Genomic DNA, 8,034 nt, shown 5'->3' on the forward strand with positions numbered 1-8,034 from the left:
ATATTGGGGACATACATGTTTACAAGGGTCATATCTTCATGTTTGATCAATTTCTTTAGTAAAACATTATATTTCTATTCTAAGACACTCATTTTCACTCCATATTTTAATATTTCTATAATAAAGGTGTGCCTTTTAATCAATGTGTTTTTTAATTATGTCATAGTATAATTGGCAGCATTTTCTCTTTTTTGGTGACATTTATTTTATTGGTGTACTTTATAAACATTGTCATCCTAGAGCTATGAAATAAAGGAAAGATTAGCACAAAATCTCCCAGTCAGTCCATGGTAGAACTGGGACTGAAAATAAGTTTTCCAGAGTTTTAAACTAGCTTTTTAATTATTAGATAACATTCCCATTAAAAAATGGAGCTCTTCCCAAATTGCTTTTATGTCATATCTTATGAATTTAAAGAACTTATAAGCCCTGGCTGGTGTAGCTCAGTGGATTGAGACTGCAAATCAAAGCGTATCTGGTTCAATTCCCAGTCAGGGCACATGCCTGGGCTGTGGGCCAGGTTCCCAGGAGAGGGCATGTGAGAGGCAACCACACATGGATGTTTTCTCCCTCTCTTTCTCCTTCTCTTCCCCTCTCTCTAAAAATAAATAAATAAAATCTTTTAAAAAATAAGGAAGCTATTACTCTTTTCCAGATGTCTCCCATTTGATGTTAGAAGGGAAGAAATAATGAGTTTCAGAGACACTCTCTTATGACAAGTTTCTTGCAGCTGGGACCTCACCTAATGTCACCACCTATAGCAAATAACAATGCAGGAATGTCTTACACATTTCATGGGACATCCTTATGCTAAAGAATAATTTGTTTTTATCTGAAATTCAAATTTAACTAGGCACTCTGTATTTAATCTGGCAACCATAACCTTCCCCAGTTTTTGGAAGATGGGAGGTCAGTGGACTGACTTTGACTTTCTTTTTAAAAATTGTTTATTATTTTTTTTGTTTTATTGAATTCATTAGGGTCACACTGGTTAACAAAATTATACAGCTTTCAGGTGGATGATTCCACAACACATCTGTACTCTGTATTGTGTGTTCACCACCCTATATCAAGTCTCCCTCCATCACGATTTATCCCCCCTAAAACCTCCTCTACCTTCCCTCATCCTGCTTCCCTCAACCATGTCTATAAGTTTTTCTCTTTTTTTCTCAATCCCTCTACCACTCTCTACTCAGCACCCCATTACTCCTCCTGGTTTTGTCTTTCCACAAGATTCTCAGTGAAGGGAGCCCAGCAGGGAGGCATGAGATGCTCCAGTTAACCAGGAACCCTCTAGAGAGTGTCTGACCCAGGATTTTGAGAGCTCTCTTGATTCAGCTCCTAAAATTCATGTTGGAAGCATACCACATACTCATTTTGGCTAAATTCCAAGTGGCCTAGTGTTAAAATAAATATTGGGTTGAAGCCAAATATCACCAACTTAGAATGAACTTCTAGAGCAGGTTGTTTTCCTTAAAAACTCACAGCCTGAATGGAATTAAATAGCAAAGTAAAAATATGATTTATAAAGCTTATTTTTTAATGTCATGAATAAAACAAACTAATAATTTTGCAAGGATTATAAATATGATTTATATATAATCTCTATTATTCTGTTTTCCATTTTTATTTAAAATTATACAAACATTTCTTGACTCAAACAGATAGTATATAAACAATAAAATACAATAAAAAGAAATAAATAAGATTTTAAAAATGAAAAAGAACAATGATGTTATCTAGAGGCATCCCTGTCTAATATCCCTATTAGCTGCTGATTTATTTCTTAGTGATTTAACTGTTTGAAAGTTTTCAATCCTTGATTTTGTATATAAAATTAACAGTTTTACAATCATTAATCACAGTAGCAATTTACTCTTGTAATAAATACATGTTAATATGTATATTTAAATTGATATAATTTTAATATTTAAAACTCACAAGGAGCTTTTCTTTTAACATTGTGTCTAGAAGCTCACCTCTATTTAAAAATGAATATTAAGATGTTAACAATAAATTCAAAAGAATGCTAGTCTGTTTTAGTTAACTGATTATTTATTTATTTATTTAATTATTTAATTCTAGTTGTAGTCAGGTCTTTCTTTAAAAATCTGATCGGCTAACTTAGTGTTTTCCACCAACACAGTTTGCAGAAACCTCACGGTCTCCATGATCTTTTGCTTAGGTGCTGCCTTTGTGGGAGCCTTAGCAGCAGCCATTGCTGTCTTTTTAGAGGCTTGCTTAGCCTTTTTTTGCTTCCTTGGCAGCCCTGATAGCTTGTTTTTGAGCTTCCCTAACTGTAGGTTTCTGATTCCTCCTGGCCTTGCATATCAGCGAGAGATGCACCAGTGATGGCCCTCTGGAATTTGACTGCATCGGCAGATTCTTTTCTTTTGAAACTCTTCCAACTCTTTTTGTGCTTTCTTCTGTAGAGGACAGTCCAGTTTATCTGTTGAGGATTCCTCTTTGAAAGGAATGACGACTGTCATTTTGCATTAAGAAATTAGAAAACCTTCCTGTTGGTCCTGGCATAGTGCCTCCCGTGTCAGGGATTGATCTTGCACCCACTGAAACTGTATAGCTTGACCTTCATGGCTGCAGCTGCCAGAAAGATGATGAAGTGGTATTTAATTGATTTTTTAAAGCTCCAAGTGTGGTCCTGGACCAGCAGCATCACCTGAGATTAATATGCTGTGTTTCAGGCTAACTCCAGATTTACAGAATCAGGAACCTGAGGGTGGAGCTGCACTTTAACAAGCCCTCCAGTTGATTCAAATTTGCGCTGAAGTGTGAAAGACTCTGGCTTTTTAAAGAACCTCTTAGCCACTGGCTAGAAATGTGTGATTTCAGGCTCATCCTAGACCTAGGGAATTATATCTGCATCGTAACAAGATGCTTAAGTGATTTTTTGTGCACATTAAAGTCTGAGACCTCATGTCCTACCTAAAAGATATCTAGACTGACTGTTGTGCTTCATCATAACTCTCACCAGCTGACACTGAACAACCAGGGACTTTGAATGGTCCCTGTCTCCACACTGATAATTGGACCTGATTTAAGACTCTTTCCTAATGAATGAAATATGAGAATTATTTCCACCAACAGTGAGCAGATATCAATCTCATTCAATTCTTCCATTTTGTCCACAGTGTTCCTTTTCAATCCTTAATTAGCATAATTATCACAGAAACCTGCTACCTCCTGCTAACATTTTCCCTTGGTTCTGTTACACAGCAATAACAACACAGTGTCTCCTATGATAGCTTCATCAAGGTCGTTGTGAAGGCTTACCCAAAAGATAAAAGAGGGAGATAATACACAGAGGATGGCAAAGGTGGGTTTACAGTTGTGAGTATGCAAAACAAAGTTTATTGTCATATTTTTATTTATTAATTTATATTTTTCCATATGAACTACTATAAATTTACTTTTGTCCACCACTGTATAAGGGCCTTTTAATCCTGCTTCTTGTAAAACAGGATTGCCAGCCTGGCTGTATATTAAAATCACCTGGTAGCTTTAAAAATTCTGATATTGAAGGAACCATCCAGACAATTAAATCTGAATCTCTGAAACTGAGATGCAAGCATTAATCTTTTTCTCAAGGTGCCCAGGGGATGATTCCAATATGTAGCTAAAGCAAAGGCAAAATGATCTAAAGTCTGGTTTGATTACCATACCTTCTACATGCAATGTGGTCTGCTAAGCTTGATGTTCATGGAATTTCAAGCTCAAGCAAATGAAACCCAAAAGGTTTCTTAGTTTGGGAAGATCTTATTGTCTCACAGATGAGCCTTTTAAGCAGGAGGCAAGTGAGCTGTACCAAGATAATCGGTCTAAAAAACCCCTATTAATTGTAAAATCCACACTAAATACTTCAGATATATCAAATTTGGTACATCAAATATTTACCATAATACTTATACCTTATTTCCTATTCTTTCTATTCTGGTGACTCTCCCAAATGTGTTCAGTTGCATTCCCCACCCAGCCCCTTACCTTATGAGAAGGAAAAAGATCTTACATGTGAGGGTCAGAGTCTTGTCAGCAGTTTGGTGTCAACTATTAAGTTTGAACTCCAAGTTAAATATTGGTTCTTACCTCTCAAGATGGTCTTTTAAGGAGAAAATATCCATTTTTAACAACTCTTCTGCAATAAGACTCTTGTTTTAAGTTTAACCTAAATCTCTTCAGCAGCTGAATAAGTTTATCACTGCCCTTGAAGAGGAATTCTTGGTTACAGCTCTACAATCCCAGATGAGATCGGGAATTTGAAATTTTTGGAGTGTAGAAAGGTAATGCAGTGAGTATTGCATATTATATTGTATCTCCAGAGAGGCCTAAAGCAGCATCCTGTAAGAAACACATTTAAATCTGTGCAATGAAACATAGAAGTTCATAGTAAGCAAGATAAATAGACATTATAAACAGTCTCGTGTGCATTCTGATTTTATTATTAAATTATGAGAAAATTTTAGTTCTCAGGGCTTTTTCCTTGGGCATTATGGATAAGAGATTGTACATTGCAAGTTACTGTAAAAAAGTTAAAAAGAGTGAACTTCCATTGGGAAAAGCTGAGGTGAAACAAATTAACAACGGCAGTGGTATACACTGGAAAAGCTCATTTAACAGATACTTTTTTTTCCCATAAGCCAGCTGGATCTGAAGTGAGAATTATCTGGCCCCTGAGCAGACTAGGCTCAGAGTTCCAACAAGGAGATCTTGCAATAAAAAGGAGGCTGATTCAAATTGGGAGAGAGGTTTATGGGGAAAAATCAAATAAGAAAAATAATAAAAAACTTTGGGAGCACCCAGAAATGGCATCTTGTATGTGGGCTAATTGTTTTCAATGGTGATTCATCCCCCAAGCAGTTTGCAGCTGTCTTCTCTTTATTTCTCCCTTTCTTTTAATTCACAATGTACTAGTGGTGGGTGGTTCAGGACATCTTGGCCCTCCAAGATTGGAATTAGGAAACTGTAGCTCTCCTTTAGAAATGTAGGCTGTTTTTCTTTCTCAGAATATTCCTGAAGATTTTTCTTTTGGCTTTTACTTTATAGAATGAATCCAATGTGAGATGTATCTGTTCAAAGATAGGCTAAAAATTCATAAGCAAATCATTTTTTCCTTTCAAACACTTTACTAAATAGAAAAACCATGCACTTCAGATGTGTAAGTCACTTTTAAGATAATCTTAGGTGTTTTGTACTGTAAATTTTATCAACACATAGTGTACATACAAAAAAGTAGAAACTCATAAATGGACTCAGAACCTTCATTTAACCAGATGCCCAGGGAATACTGATACCCATTAAAGTCTGAGAAATGCTCTTATAGACATTACCAGAATTAATTCTGATTATGGTCACATGAGGGTGGGAGGAACAAGAGCCCTATTTATTTATTTATTTATTTATTTATTTTCAATATCTTTTTTCCAGCTTTATTAAGATATAATTGAAAAAACAAAATTAAAAAAAGATGACTTTCTCTGGAGCATGTCCATGCGTTTCTTCCCTTCTGGAGTACATCTTTACTTTTGTCTCCTAAACTCTAAGGGTCCCTATGAGTCTTGCAACTAGGGGAGTAATGGGCAGTGGTGGCTTCTACTGGGCTTACCCTCTCAACCTGTCTGCAAGCCCCCCTTTTCTCTGACTTTTCAGTGAGCTAACAGCAGCCCTGTTGTGGCTCTGTTGCTTCCTATAACATTTCTAGAAAGTCAAAGCCACCTCACCTCGTCTTTTCCTGTTGCTTCTTCTATCCTAGGTCCTTCCTTGTTTCACTGTCCCCAGCTTTAATAATAGTCCTCTCAAAAAAGAGAGGGATAATTGATATATAACATTGTGTATATTTAAGGTGTACGACATGTTGATTTCATACACTTACATATTGCAAAATTATTATCTTTGTAGTGTTTGCTAATACCTATATCATAACACTTATTTCTTGTGAGAACACTTAAGATCTACTCTTTTAGTGACTTTCAAGTATATATTGCAGTATTTTAAACAATAATCACTATACTATGCATTAGATTTCTAGAATTTATTAATCTTAAAACTGGAAGTTTTCACCCTTTGACCAACATCTCCACATTTTCCCCACCCCAGGCCCCAGGAACCATCTTCTAGTCCCTGCCTGAACTCTATGAGTTCAACTTTTTCAGTCTCCACATCTGAGTGAGATACAGTATTCATCTTTCTCTGTCTAACTTATTTTGTTTTGCATAATACACCCCAGTTTCATCCATGTTATCTCAGATATCAGGATGTCCTTCCTTCTCATAGCAGAATAATATTCTACATTTTCTTTAGCCATTCATCTATTCATGGTACGTAAGTTGTTTCTACATTTTGGCTATTGTGAATAATCCTGCAGTGAACACGGGAGTTAGATAACTCTTCAAGATCCTCTTTATTCCCATAAGTGAGGTTGCTGGATCATGTGGTAGCTTTATCTTTAATTTTTTGAGGAAACTCCATACTGTTTTTCATAATGGCTAAACTAATTTACATTCCCAGCAATGTCCCATTTTATAGATGAGGAAGCAAAAGCATAGAAAGCCTTTGGAAATACGAATTTAGAAGAAGGCTGACACTAGAGCACAAGCTTATAATCACTATACTATGTAATCTCTAAGTTATTTTATAAGCATTTGACTTATGTGTGAATTTTTAGGAGCTTACTTTAGCATAAATAAAGGATAACAAACCCACAAAATGAACAAGCTTAATAATAAAATGGGCATCTGGTCTTTTTAGTATTGACTTTGGGGAATGCTGATATTTTGCTGGCGAATGATTAAACAGATAGAGAATTGTTTTGTTTTGTTTTGTTTTGTTTCCCCTCTCAGGAAAGGTGGGCAGTTTGATGTGGGTGAGTAAGCCAATGAGTAAATGAGCTGATAATGATGAACTTCACCTCAGCCTCGTGATTCCAGATAACAAAACAGTTAATATACGCTCCCAACATTTGTTCTCCAAAATTCTACCACCCTTTCCTATTCCAGGAAATGACTTACTGACAAGAAACACCCTCCCCAAAAGACTTAGATAAGACTGCCTCTCTACCCTTTCTCATGACTCTCATCAGATTTGCAGATGACTTTCTTATTTACCCCGTGACCACCAAACATAGACCTTTCTCCTTTTGCTAGAACTTGACAAAAGGCCAGAGGCAGACCTTCCACTTCCAGCTCTTTGTCTCATGAATGATTAGCTGAAATTAAAACTATTTGTCTCTATGAATCTAGCTAGACACAGAGATAAAACTTCCTGTCCAGCTGACTGACAGCACCTGATAGCAAAATATTTCAACTCTAAATTACCCCACCTGTATAACTTGTCTACTCCCCTGTATAGAAGCCTAAGCCAAACTACCTTGCTGAAACACTACAGGGTGTTCTCTTTATTTTATAATCTTAATAAAATTAATGGCCTTAATTTTTCAATTTTTGTCTTGGGAGAAATCATGTTTTCATGTCTTTAATGACTAAGGGTTGGTGGTTAACCTGGTAAAGGTATACCTTGCCTAATAACACCTGAGCTTTGTACTATCAGGGAAAAGATAACATTTTTGAATCTTGCAAGAATATCTTATCTCCAATTTATTGTCATCTTGCTCCAGGTTTGGTAAGTCTAATAAGCTACTATCCTCTCAGATGTGCTCTAGGGCCCAGGACATCACTTGGGCTCTAATATTAGCTTATATTAAGTCCCTTCTTAGCAAGCTCAGCAGCCTCTGGGTTTCCAGCTGAGGTGCTGAAGATGTTTGAAAATATAAGAATATGTAAAGCAGAAATCCTCTAAATGTCTAAGTGCATATGTGAAGTTACAGAGTTGGTCTGAAAAGCATTGGAAAGCTTCAAACTAATATCTATAATACAGATGCTCTTTCAACATTTGCATTTCATTTAATATCATTTTTCTCTTCTAGAAGCCTGCTTAACATGTGAACACAAAAGGTATTAAGAAATGTGTATTTATTCAATTTCATTTGTCACAAGGAAGAAAAAGAAACCACTCTTCTATACTTTA

At 36.0% G+C, this 8,034-nt stretch overlaps 1 pseudogene; it reads right to left on the reverse strand.

Annotated features, from left to right (window-relative positions):
- Window positions 1-2,077: 2,077 nt before the first annotated feature.
- On the reverse strand, window positions 2,078-2,593 carry LOC114506069 (annotated as a pseudogene).
- Window positions 2,594-8,034: the final 5,441 nt, after the last annotated feature.

This window comes from Phyllostomus discolor, chromosome 9 (assembly GCF_004126475.2).
Source record: "Phyllostomus discolor isolate MPI-MPIP mPhyDis1 chromosome 9, mPhyDis1.pri.v3, whole genome shotgun sequence".
NCBI classification, from domain to species: Eukaryota; Metazoa; Chordata; class Mammalia; order Chiroptera; family Phyllostomidae; genus Phyllostomus; species Phyllostomus discolor.